Raw genomic sequence first — 13,228 nt, 5'->3', positions numbered from 1 at the left:
CTCCCACGCTCGTGTTTCCCTTGTTTACTCACATCCCAAAATGTCAAGAGCAGCACACCTCGACGCACGCTGCTTTGCCTAACAAGACAAGATTCAACTAATATGACTAAAAGCATATTCCTGGGCGGAGGGGAAACCTAGCGTTTTCCTTTTGACTTGAGTGCTTTCCGTGCTGTTTATTTCTGATGCTGTTGCAGCGTATTTCAGCAGGCCTTGGCACTGCCTGTGGCTGCCTGGTGGCCCAGCAGTGACCGAGCAGAAGAGGAGCACTTCTGCAGTTATCTGAACCCTGCACGTGACGTGGCAGCCCAGAACCAACCACCAGCCCTGCCAGGGCCTGGCTGCAGTGAGTACCAGGGAGGGGACAGCTCTGCTCCCCTGCACGTCACCAGGAGGGCACCACGTGGGGAGGAACCATAGGATGGGCTCCATGCTGCTTGTTGGTGTACGGGTACAGGTGGGGGACGTGCTGCGTGCCCTCACTGGGTTGGGAAAGTGGCCAAGAGGAGCAGGGATCTGACTGTATGTGCCTTGCCAACACATGGGAAGGGTTTTAGCTCCATTCGCGTGCCCTCACGCCTAGTTTGTTCGTACAAACTAGTGTCCGGGTTGCACACAGGCTCCTGCAGGTGAGGCTCAGCTGTACTTTTCTGGAGACAAAGCCACGAGTCATGCCACTGTCAGTGGCTGTCGGAGGGCTGAGCTCGCCGTCTGTGCCCTCGTGGTGCTGGGGCTGGGGAGCGCTCACGACTCAGGGGGGGCGCCGGTGCTGCCGCCAGCCTGGCACCGCACAGCATCGCTCCTACACCTGACCCGAAATGTGGGCTTCTTGTTGAAAGCAGTGTCAATCAAAATTGGTAGTTTCTGCAATATTGTGACACCTGCAGATCTATTTGGAAATAATCTACTGACAGGCAAATATAGGTTCCTAACTCAGAAGGGAGCAAAGGAAGGAACAGAAAATTGCCTTTGTGCGGGACTTAATATTTACATCTCAGGCTTTGCCAAATAGGTTTGTTATTTATAGCAATAGCAGCAGTAATATTCATCAGTTGCCATGGACATACTAAGCTCACCAAATACAACAGAGTGAACCACAATCTGCACTGGAGTCATTTTAAAATGCTTTCATGCTGAGTGAAATAGTTTGTATTAAATTTAAGAGTAAAATGCCAGGTTTCTCTAGTGCCATTTCTGGGATTTCAGATATAAAAATGGAAATACTTTATTGGAAATTTAATGGAAAGAGCAGCGCTGTGTACAAGAACCCTACAGAACTTAGTGCCACGAGGTAGCATTCAGGACCACAATTTACTGTGCTTAAAAAGCAGAATGTATAATGAGAACATCCAGAATGCCATTAATGAAGATATATGTTTGAAGAGCTGAAAAACTAGCTGGAAATAAAAATTAGGAATTTAAGTCTTATTGGAAGACTTCGGGAGGTAGCGACTGGTTCCAGCTGCCTCCGGCACTGCTGGCACCTTCTCCTGGCACAGCTGCTGGGGGGACCGCTGGTGCCAGCCCTGCTCAGGTCCTCCTCTGCCTTGGGGAAGGAATGGGGAATGCCAGGCCCCTGTGTGCTGCTAGAGACGCGGATTTCTCACTATTGGGATAAGAAAAGGCAGCAATTATTAAGGGTGCATGGGCAGAGCCTGTGAAGAGGGCCAAATCCGGGCAGGGAGGTCCCAGCAGATACCGGCTGTCCACTGAGCCATTTTAGCAGTTCTATGTTCAAGGCAAAAAATGGGTTATGAGTTGGAGTCGGTGAAAATGAGCCTCTTAAAAGTATTATTGCAAATGTAATTGCAGGGTGGGGAGTGTTACAGGCTTCTAATAAAAGTTCTGGTGCTGGCTGAGCGGTGGATTGGCCTTTGGGGTTGGAGATTGCTCCTGTTGCTATCCCAGCTCCCTCCTGCTGCCAACGCAGCCAGGGAGCTTGTACTTCTGTGAGTTTTTTCTTTTCCTTTGCCCTAATGGAGGCTGGGTGGTTCACAAGTGGGCTTAGATGCACTGCAGCTATTTCATAGTTTTAGCATGGATTGCTGTGCATGATGTGTAATTGTATTTATTTGCTAGTGATAAAGAAGTGGTTGGGGTGAAAAAAAAAACACGTTCCTGCTGTAGTCTCTTCCTTCGCACAATGCTGTGGGAGATGGTACAGTCTCGGGGTAAGATTGCAATGTATGAAGTCCCACCCTGAGCACTTCAGTGAGTTTTTTCTTATAGTGAAAACAAATAGGAATAACAAGGGGAAGATAAAATCCATTTATTTATTTATTTGTTCTTACTGAGCATTTTATTCACAAACTTTTGCCAGGCAGAGATGTGCAAAGGCAAAGTGGACGGAGAACTGTTGAAAATAATTACTTATCTGCCCTTCCAGTCTGGTATGCGCCTAGCCCTTCAAACAATATTCCTCCTCTGAAGTGCAGGGCCACATGGCTAACTAAACCATCAGGGATATTTATTATCTCCTGAGCTACAGAATTGGTGAAACAAAACAAGAACAAAATACAAACTGATGCCTCCTTCACTGTGCTCAATGCACCTTGTGAAAATGTCCTGCTGTGCTCCATGAGGCTTCATGCAACAAAACACTCCAGCAAGACAATTTTCCCTCCCTTGAACCTGTCTGTAGCCCTTCTTTCCAAATACGAGCACATTTTGTCTAGACAAAGCAGACTTCTGACTGCAGCTTTAAAGTTTGCATCGTTAAAACTCCACTGAAATATTTAGCTTAGCTTTCTGAAGGCAAGCACGCCCCAGATACATGGAATTTAGGATAAATTGGTCCTTTAGAATCAGGGATGATTTGCCTCTGAAGAAGAGATTCACTGGAAACCTCTCTGAAAGTCGGGGAGCTGGTGGTGGGGTCTGGGTTTGGCTGCTGGTTCAGACTGGCGCAGTGTTTTCGTATGCAGCAAGCTTGCACAGCTCCAGCTCTCGCAGAAAAGTTGGGAAATTATCATTAGCAGATAAATCTTGTATCTAAATTGTGTGCTTCTAGGCTGCTAATTTTGCTAATTAAAATATCTGTCAGCAGCGCACAGGCTCGCTGATTTAGCACGGGAAGGTGGGCTGCGCAAAGCGGCGATGTAAGGGGATGGAAGGAGAGATGTACAGAGCGCAGGGCCCTACCCAAATGGTTGTGGTCTGGTGCTGGGCTGTAGCCAGGTTGTGCCAGTGTTAGGGGGGCTTCAAAATGAGCAGAGTGCGGTCAGGCAGGGGCACAGATCTTATGGAAAGGGCTTCCCTGGTGCAGGGCAAGGAGCTGGCCCAGTCCCCCAGGGGTCCCTCCGCGGGATGCCCACCTTGCTGCCCTCCTGCCTCTGTGCTCACGTCCCCTGTTTATGCATGCGCATCGTCAGTCTTTCAAAGATGCTTCATTTCTGTTTGATTCTTAATTATCGCAATAGTTAAGGCACTTAACGTGCATTAGTGATTTACTTCGTTTAATTGGGTGGAGTGATTAGAATAACTTTTATATTAACCTCACTGCGGTTTTAATTTGGGATTAAAATCTCATGTTTTTTTTTTTTTTTTTTTTTTTTTTTTCTTTCAGTTTCTCTTGCTTTTATTTTGATGGTGCTTTTTTTTTTTTTTTCTTCTCCGATTTCATTTTGTTTATCCCTATTTCCTGCTGATTCAGTAAACATGCTGCTAGGATGATTTCTCAAGAAACCTGAGCGTGGTTATAAATTCTTTCATTTAGAGAAGACACTAATGAATTAAAAAAAAAAAAGTCTGGAAACAATGCATGAGAATGTACTCAGCCTCTGGAATTGTCTGCTGCTTTTGCAGTCATTTATTAGAATTAAAAAATATATATTATATATTACATATTCCTGTGAATTCTATCCGTGGAGGAGCTGGGCTTGGAGCCATCCTTGTGCATAGTGCGAGCAGCAGGGATGGTGGCGAGTTCTCCAGGTCAGTGTGAAATGCACAGAGTATCACGTGTTCTGCTCCTCCTGGGGATACGTGGCAGCACAAGGATAACCCAGCTGGCTTGTTGCTGTAGGACTGCACAGGGGCTGTGCTTTGGCTCTGCTCTAGTGCCAGATCCTCAGTGTCCCCCACCACGATCAGCACTCCTTTCAGAGCGAAAGGGGCACGCAAGCATGCACACACAACACCAGAGCATGAACAGGTCTGGCCTGAGAGAAGTGGTTACGTCTTAAGAAATTCCCATTTTCAGTTTGGCTGAGAAAGCCCAGAGAGCCACTTGACAGGAATGCCTGGGCTCAGAGGCTTGGCCAGGACAAGCGCATCGGGGCAAAGCACCTCTGTCTGCTGCCTCTGCTCCTTGCCAGCACGAGCAACATGGCTGGCTTGGATCTAACACAGAATTACCACTACAGAAATGTAAATCCTTAATCCTTTAAATCATTGAAAGGTAACAGTGATCATGTTGAAACAGAATCAAGGATTAGGTCCCCGGTGCGGTGCTCCTGGTGCTGCCCCAACGTGGCCACGTGGAGGATGGAAACGGGCTCCGTGTACCTGGGGCTGGGGACTGGCCCGAAACAAAGGACCCATCCTTTTCGTGTTCAAGCCAATAATGAGGCGAAAGCCACAGGTACGTGCAGGGCTTCAGAAGCTGTCTTTGATGAATTAGTTATTTCGGCTGTCTCACTGTACCTGTGTGCCACTGCGCTGCCTTGCCTTCCCGGGCCCTATGGCTGCACCTTGCCAGCCAGGATCCGGTGCCTTTAATCACCGTGAACTGAACTTTTTTTGGGAGCTGTCCCACTGAAATCAATTAGGGCTCGTGGAGAACAAGGTGCGGCTGTACATGGCTGAGGGTATCGGCGCCTGGCTCTGGGTGACCGCTGTGTCTGCTCTAAGCAGAGTGTCGGAGTGCTCGGCGGGGAAACCGGGAAGGTTTCTTCTGCTCCATTACCACAAAACACTAAAATGGCTCCAACGTTGGGTGCTGCCAAGTATCGGGCGTATAATGCATGTCCTAAAGCAGTCAGGCTGTTGTTACGAGTGCAAAAAATATTAATAAATCATTGGTTGTTTAAACTGAATCATTTAGAGCTCATCTGGCTAATGAGGAAGAAAAAAATGAACTGAACACTTCTTTTCAGTTCTACGGAGACGTATGAGATCAGCTGTTCGTTGGAATCTATCAGTGTACATACCTCGTTAGCTCCCTTGTGTAAAATTCCTTATCTATGTCTTATTAGTCTTTCATTAATTAAAGCTACAGAATTCAGCATTTTTATGTTAGCTGTGCTCTCAGCATGAAATTTAGCTAATTCTTCTACTATTGGAAACAAAGCTCAAAGATTGAAGTTTATTTTCATTGTGTTCTTTCAGTTACTCTTTTTCTTATTGCTGTCATGCATGGATGGATTTATATGATGCTCTGATGACCTTTAGAAATTCTTCTGATTAAATGCTGTTCTACTTCATTATGACATTTCTGTACTTGTACTACCAGATTTGATGTGTACAGCTTAATAACACAACTAGACGTGAATGCTAATAACTTTACAATTCATTGCATTGCTATTTTTTAACGTAGATGAAATTTAAAACAAGTTTCTCTTGCTGCAGGCTTACATGAATCATATAAATTAGAAGGTAACAAAAGAACATATTAGCATTTGTTAGCCTGGATGCACAAATTTTGTAGTAACCATTTTAATATGTACTACAACTTTTCCAGCCTCAAGTTTAATATGTACTACAACTTTTTACCCTTGATTTTTCAACCAACACCATAATTGAATTGGTTCCCTTCTTGCCTAAGGATAATGATTTTACACTGATGGAATCTTTATTAGATTCTAAGGGTTATACTGATGCCGCCTGTTTTACATAGAGAGAATCACAGCTACTCAACTGTAAAACACTTTTACACATAGGCTACTGTAAGCCCGAGATATATGAACTAATTATTATGTTGAGAATTGTTGTTAAGAGCCAACATCTGTAGCTAGAGCAAACATCTTGATGCCGGTCTGCGTGGTGGGTGCGGAGTGCCTTGAGAGCCTGGCCCCACTGCAAAGCCTGGGAATTCGGCAGGTGGCAGCGAGCTGCGGCTCTCAGCATGTCCCAGCACTGCTTGGCTGTTCTTGGGTGGATGGAGGGAAAAGAGAGCCTGGTTTCAGCATAAATGATGAGTTTCTTCAACCCAGAAAAACATCAGTGTTGCATGGGTAGTTATGTTTGACACCGCAGAAATGGCTGCTGAATGAATTGATTTTACAGTTGCTTCCTTGTGTGCTAAGTGGGTGGTGGCTGGAGTGGCCACGTCCTAATAACTTGAGAAGTCTGACTGGTAAAAGGTGTTTTGGACCAATGGACCTGTGTCTATTGAGCAATCAACAGTTAGAATGCAATACAAATACCTGCAACCTCCAACCAGACAAAAAGGGAAGTAAAACTTTATACAAAACGTTTTGCAGTTTAAATATACAAAACTACAGAAGAGTCTGGAACTGGAATTAAGCAAGTAGTCCTTCCTCTGACTTTCTTAAAGCTGGAGGTTAACCTCAATTAAAAATACATTTAAAAATCATGTTTCTGTAAGTATCCTCTTAAAATGATTTTAAATCAAAGGTGAGAGACCAGTCAGCATAACTCCAATGGACTGCTCTTCCGTGTAGATTTAAGAAACCTTCATGCTTCATTACTGTGGATGGATATCACTTCTAAGGTCATAAAATGTGATTGTTTTCCCACACTTACACTTCAGTCAGTTTTATTCACTACAGAAAAGGAGTAAGGACCAGCACCAATTGTAAACTTGCACTTACTCAACTAAAACTCTGTAAACAGAGTGATCAATATATGAAATCAAATGTTATTTCCATGGTGCATTAAGATATTATCAAACTGCTGTGCTTCTTGCCTCCTTTAATATGCCTCGAGGTGTAGCACACCACTCCAGTTATGCGTGGTTCAATAGTTTCTTTAAATTGAGATGTGAACATTTTTAAAAGAAAAAAAAAAAAAAAGGAGGAAAAAAAAGAAAGCAGACCTAAAGCTAATAGAGCTGCACTGAATTCATCTCAAATACGTTAAATTTTCTTGACACCATTACCCTTTCCTTTGGAAATTTCAGTGTTCTTGGCTAACAATAAAAATAAGAAAAAAAAAAAAGTAAAATCTAAACAAGAAAACTCATTTGCCCATCTACTTTCAACCTTTTGCTCTTTGTCCTGGGTATTTGCAGCAAAGGAGACAAAATCCCATCAAGTGTCCTTCTAAGCATTGCACGCTGCTTTATGCCGTTTGCTATGCTTGAGCTTTTGCCTTTAACAACAAAAGAAAATAATTAAGGTGGTTGTAGCAAAGTTAAATGAAGACTGTAGCCGGAGACAAGGTTCTGGATTGTAACCCAGGCTCTGAGACTCTTTTATTGAATAGCCTGTGCTAAATTGTGTAACCTCTTAGCTGCTGGTTCCCTGCCTATAAAGTGAGGGTGTTGAGCCTTACCTACCCTGTCCTTTGGCACCTCTTGGCTCGTGTTTGCATGGTGATTTCAAAACTTAAAACTGTGAGCTGCCTCCTTCCATAGCGAGGAGATGGCCCAAAGCTTGAGGTCTTCTGAAAATCGACCAGATTTCTGTAGGTCTCCAGGGGAGGAGAGAAATCTGTTGTTGTTGCAGTAAAACCTCATTATAGACTCGGTGTTACATTTCGTAAAGGATCGGTTTGGGAAGCATCTGCTATTGCTGTGTCGGAGGAGGTGGGAGCAGAACTGCGGAGCAGCTTTAAGTTGAGTTTGGGGCATCAGAGGTAACAGCAGACTTCCAGGAAAGGAGCGCTGGAATCTTCTCCACTCCGGTGCCTGTAAATCTGCAGAAATGAAGGAGGAGAGGTACCGAGGATGCCCAGTGGACAGAGGTGCTCCGAAGGATGCGCGGTGACGTTTGACTGCACCTGGCTCTGAAGGTGCTTGTATATCACTGAGGTTTCTCTTAGGGCATGTGTCAGGGGCTCTGTGAGCAGTTCAGCTGCAGTGGCACCGAGTGCCAGGTGAAGGCCAGGGAGAGCAGCGGCAGCGCTTCGGCAAGTGCCGCGTCCCCGGCCGCCTGCTCAGGCAGGGACAGCGCTGCCACCAGCCAGAGAGAGCCACACCGATGGCTCTCACAGGGTGGCTGTGAGATAAAAGCATCCTGTGGTGCCCTGCTACTCAGACCATGCCTGGAGTAACTCTGAGGTGTCCTGGCAGACTTGGTGGTCTCGCTCTTTCCAAATAAATGGAATAGGGAACAGCAGTTATGGAAAGACAGCCAGAAGTAAAGGGTTTGTTTTTCTGTCCTTTTTCTTTCTAAAATGGCATTTCATTTTGGTGCAAATGTTAATATCGACAAGTATGTTTTATAATTTGCAAATGCACATTAGGCTGAGCTGGTGCATTGTTTTTTAATATTTAATGCACATAGTTTAGCTGGTATGCATTAATCATATTCCCATTGCCTTTGTTATGTTAATGGGAGAAATAAGCTCCTGGTTTTCTTTTATTTTTAAAAAAAGAAAACTGGTAAGACTTTTTAAAGATGCATTATATATCAGCAGCTAATGAAGAGGAAATAATGATGACTCTGCACTGTAATATGTATTAGAGCACTAATTAGACTACAGCAGAACTGCTTACGGATGTCTTTTAAACACCTGCTCGGTAATTTCCAGCCCCATGCGTTACTACATTTAGCCAGGCATGCGTGCATGATCCGGAGACAGAGTTAAGACCAAAATGTGAAGTGTGGCACACATCAGCCTGCCTTTTTGTCTTTTCTTCATCCAGCTTTATGTGTGTTTAAGGAAAGGATGAGGGAGCTGGCCACTGAGCAGCCCTTCTTGTTGGCTGCTCCTGCGCTTTCTATTGCCTAGTGCAGATCAAGGGGAAGGAGATAGATATGTGTTGGTTTTTTTTTCTGACTGTACAAAGGCATTCGGTTTCCAGGCCAAGAATTCCCCACTGATACCATTGCCTTGCATCTGTACTAGGCCAGAAATTTCTGTATTGCTGCTCCAACGTTTGCTAATTATTGATTTATTTTTGAGTGTCTGTTTTTGAGATGGACATTTTTAAAGCTGTTTTGAAATTTCTTTTTTTTTCCTTTTTTCTTTCTTTTTTTTTTTTTTTTTTTTTTTTTTTACTGCAGTAAGAAACTACAGATATCTCTACTCTACACTTTATTTGCTTTTACATTTTTGCCCATTATGTAAGAATTGTCCATTAGATAAGAACTGAATTATAAACATGGATATCAAGTGTGGAGCCCTCAGCATAATAGCCTACAATGAGATTAATAAAAAATTCTAATTATAAAAGTGGTTTCCTTCTTTGACGGGCCCAGGCTTCATCAGCAGGCTTTGAACTTGCTCTAAAAGAGCTAGATATTGTCAATAAGTTGTTCGCAAGAACATCAATCCTCGTGCAGTAAGTGCTTGCTTTGCATTTCCATATGCAAAACATTCCGGAGCTGCTGCCCTATGGCAGTAATGTGTAGTGAAAGCTGCTGGCCTAGGGATGGTTTGTGCCATCCAACTTATTTAACCCCTGGGGCAGGTATGTTTAGGGCCGTGGCCTCTGTCCCTGTTAACTGTGTTTGGGGAGAAACCCTTTCTCTGGAAATGCTCGTGTGGGACAGCTTCGTTTGCTTTGTATTAAGTGATCTGTTCTGTAGTAGTCCATTATACACTATAATTTCATTATCATAACACTCCTCGGTATTCCCCAAATGCTGACTCTGTGGTGTTTCACCTTCTCTTTTCTTGCTCCCTCTCCTACGACATGGAGCTGGTTGTGCTGGAGAGCCTGAGCAGGCCCCTGCTGAGTGTGCCAAAGGTGAGCAACTGATCCAAAGCCTTTTTTTTTTTTTTTTTTTTCTTTCCTCTTGATCACGAAGTTTTTCAGCTGATGCACTGAATCCTGAGATGGTTGCTCATTTAAATGCCACGTGACCACATTTCGTATAAAATAATGGGTTTAAAAGTAATATACGATATTTCTATTTTATAGGTGTCAGATATTTTTTTCTCTATTTCAAAATTTTTGATACTAGATGCAATTTTATATAACCCCATTTCAGGCAGCCATTGTGAGCTACAAATGTTTTCATGCTGTACATAAAATCATTTTTGACTTGCACACAGGGATGCTGCTACTTTATATAACTTCTACCCTGTACCCTAAAGGTAGCAATAAAGCTGGGTAACTTGCTGCAACAAGCAGAGAGAGGATATAGTAGAAAAGAAGAGTGCTGGGGAGGTTCAGCTGTGCCCATCGGTAGCATTTTGCATTTCCTGAGCACCAGACTGGTACCAGATCTACGGCCTGCCCAAAGACCAGGTAAGAGATAAGGAGTGAGTGCAAAGGGTACAAAGCAGCATCAGATGCTGTAAGCCAGTGCAATAGCCAGGTGTGGGTATATTGAAGGGAGAGAGGGAAAAGGGGAATCTCTTTTCCTTCCCCTCTCTCCTGCTTAGCACGTGGTCTGACCCAGTATGGTGCTGTGCTGCTGGCAGAAGTGCAGTGGGTCTCCTGCAGGCAGTCCCATGGCACGTTTCATGGTGCTTTGGGGCTGAGAGGGCTCTGTGGTGCTGGGAGATGTCACAGTGTCAAGTATTATCACTGACAGATGCCTGGGGGGCTGGGATAACACAGGAAGATGCCTTTAGGTAGGAGGTTTACAGGCAGAAACCCTGTCCTTCTCAGAAAACATTCTCCAAGTGGAGGACAAAGAACTTACCTGGATACAGACAAACAAGCAGCTAAAAAAACCCGCACCAAACTCCAAGCAGTTGCATTCTTCATTAGGATAAGTGGTGGTCTCAGCACAGCAGGTGCCTAAACGCCAGCTTTTGTGGAGGCAATGGAGCAAAGCATAAACGCGTTCGTGCAAGGGAATCAGGGGGCCAGAGCCTGAGTCTTCAGGAGCCCCCGGTGGCTCTTTTGCCTTGCTGAGTGTTGGCGAAGCGAGCCTGCTCGCTTGGTGACACCAGCTGTGCACCTGACAGCAGCTGCTGCCAGCTCTGAACCCACCCTGTAACGAAGCGCTGAGCCAGTACATCGGGGATTTCTGAGCACATCAAACCCATCCTGAAAGTAATATTCTTAGGAGGTTAGGTGCTTGCTGTCAGTTATGGGAGAAGCTGGCTTGCAGGATCACGAAGAGGAGGGAGGAGGAGGAGGAAGGCACTTTGGAAGGGGTCGTGCTGGGCAGCCCGGGTGGATTTTGGTGTTTGCCCCTTGCTCACAGCACTGGTGTGTGTCACGGGGGTGTCAGTGTGGGAGACCAGGGCTGTCCCCACCTCCGCCTGTCCTCTCCCTCACGTCTTTGGGATTCACGCTCCAGCTTTGGAAGAGTTGAAGTCTCCTCCTCCTCACCAGCCTGTGCGAGATGAAGGTGCAGCCCAAAGAGGTGAAGGAGCAACCCTCTGGAGGGCTTCTTCTGGGCTTGTGCCTGTCCCCATGGGGGTCCTTCCCTACCACCTCCCCTGTGTGCTGCAGGTGACTCCAGAGATCTTGGCTTCTGCTTCCTTACTGCTGTTTAATTGCCAATCTATATCGGCAGTATAATTAGGCAGAAGCCATATCAATGTAATCACAAACCCTCAACAAACCAACAGTCATTCAAGTCCTGTACATATTGACAGGCAAAAGCAAACCCTCACCTCTTCTCCGTTCTGCATACGTATCATTTTCCTGCCAGCTCCTTCAGCACTAGAAATTCAATAACCGAGACCAGCGTTTGTGTCAGTAAATGCAGCGTGTGGTCTGCCCCTTGCCTGAAGGCTCAGACACGCTGCCACGCTGCTGTTTCTCCTTTGGAAGCTGACAAGGGTCAGAGTTTCATTCTTTATCTCCCTTTTCGTCTTCTCCAGGCTGCCGAAGGAAGGAAGTGGCATGCTGGGGAGTTCAGAGGTGTTGAAGACAGCCCTGACCGTTCCTGAGCGCCTCGTGGGAGGACAAGGAGGAGTGGGAAGCAGAGCTGAGCATCGCTGCCCTGCAGCCCTGGCTGGCTGCTGCCAGCGTTACCCCTGCCTGCCCTCCAGCTGCACGGCACAAAGCCCATGCAGAACTGCCATGGCAGGTAGGAAACTTTCAGCCCGGTCTAAAGTAAATCTGATTCCTGAAGGTGAAAAAGGTTAAGATTAAGTTTAAATGTCTTGAATTTCCTGCGGGACTGTGTTCTGTGGAAAGGATGGTGGGGCTTGTTCAGCTGCTTACCCCTCACACTACAGTTATGTGGCTGGAAGGATTCAGCTGTCAGTGTGCTGACAAGTGCCAAGAAGCTCTTGCTAAGGGCAGCGATATCAGAGCATCGTGTCCCGTACAGCTCCCTGCATACTGAGGCTGCTGTCAGTGGGAGCAGGGTCAGACGTGGGGCTCTGCTCCCCGAGGCAGGTCTGGCACCCAGCCTGCAGCTCCTCCCGGGGAGGGCTGGGCTGGGCTGCTCAGGGTAAGTGCGAAAGCTCTGAAAAAGCACGACCTTTAAATTCAGGCTGAAATGGAAAGATCTGCTGCTACATAAAAATCCGGGCTTGCTTTCATGTGTCTGAGCATTCGGGGAATAGATGTAGCTTAAAATGCAAATGCAGTGCCTTCTGCAGAGTGTCTCTGCTTTTCAAGATCTCTCTTTTCACGCTGTTGCTGCTCCCTGCCCTGCTGTTTCTATGAAAAGGGCCTCTCCGAGGAAAAGTTTCCCACAGACAGAAATCCAGCTGATACGGTTAAAAAAAAATGAAACTTGTATTTTAATTTCTGAAATGTGTCATGTCCATCCAAAACTTGGCATTCAGCATCTTCTCAGGTGTTTAGAAAACAGCAAGCCAGATTTCTGTGTGCACTTTACTTCTCATCCATGTAAGGGAGTGGATCTGAAGTTGGGAGCCGGGGTCCTGCCCTGCCGTAGGTGTGCAGAGGAAGGGTTTCCTTCCACCAGCAGTGATGCTCTGGGGCCTTCTGGCATGTTCTTCTGTGCAGCTCTTTTCTCTGCCTCTGAATTGCTGTGCTCACACAGCTTAGGTGTCCCGTGCATATAAACTGATGTCCAAGTGCTTTTACTTGTGTCACTCATGTTAAATGCCTGAAATGCCCAGGTCCAGCAGCTGGCTGGTGAGTCTGTTCCCCAGAGGTTACACGTGCGCGTGTGACACGCCACCAGCATCCACTACTACAGTCATGTTTGCTTGGCACTTCAAATTATCTCCCTTGGGCTACCTGGACATCAACATCTGTCTTTAAAGTGACGTG

General features: G+C 45.8%; 1 long non-coding RNA gene across 1 annotated transcript in view; it reads left to right on the top strand.

Annotated features, from left to right (window-relative positions):
• LOC137862456 (uncharacterized) overlaps positions 1 to 12,672 on the top strand; it is a 111,186-nt gene extending 98,514 nt beyond the window's left edge. The window contains exons 3-5 of the long non-coding RNA XR_011100287.1: positions 9,770 to 9,817; positions 10,168 to 10,321; positions 11,857 to 12,672. This is a non-coding gene — a long non-coding RNA (uncharacterized lncRNA). The remainder of the gene's footprint in view (positions 1 to 9,769; positions 9,818 to 10,167; positions 10,322 to 11,856) is intronic.
• Positions 12,673 to 13,228: the final 556 nt, after the last annotated feature.

Source organism: Anas acuta, chromosome 11 (assembly GCF_963932015.1).
Source record: "Anas acuta chromosome 11, bAnaAcu1.1, whole genome shotgun sequence".
NCBI lineage: Eukaryota > Metazoa > Chordata > Aves > Anseriformes > Anatidae > Anas > Anas acuta.
This window is presented reverse-complemented; position numbering and strand designations above follow the sequence as displayed.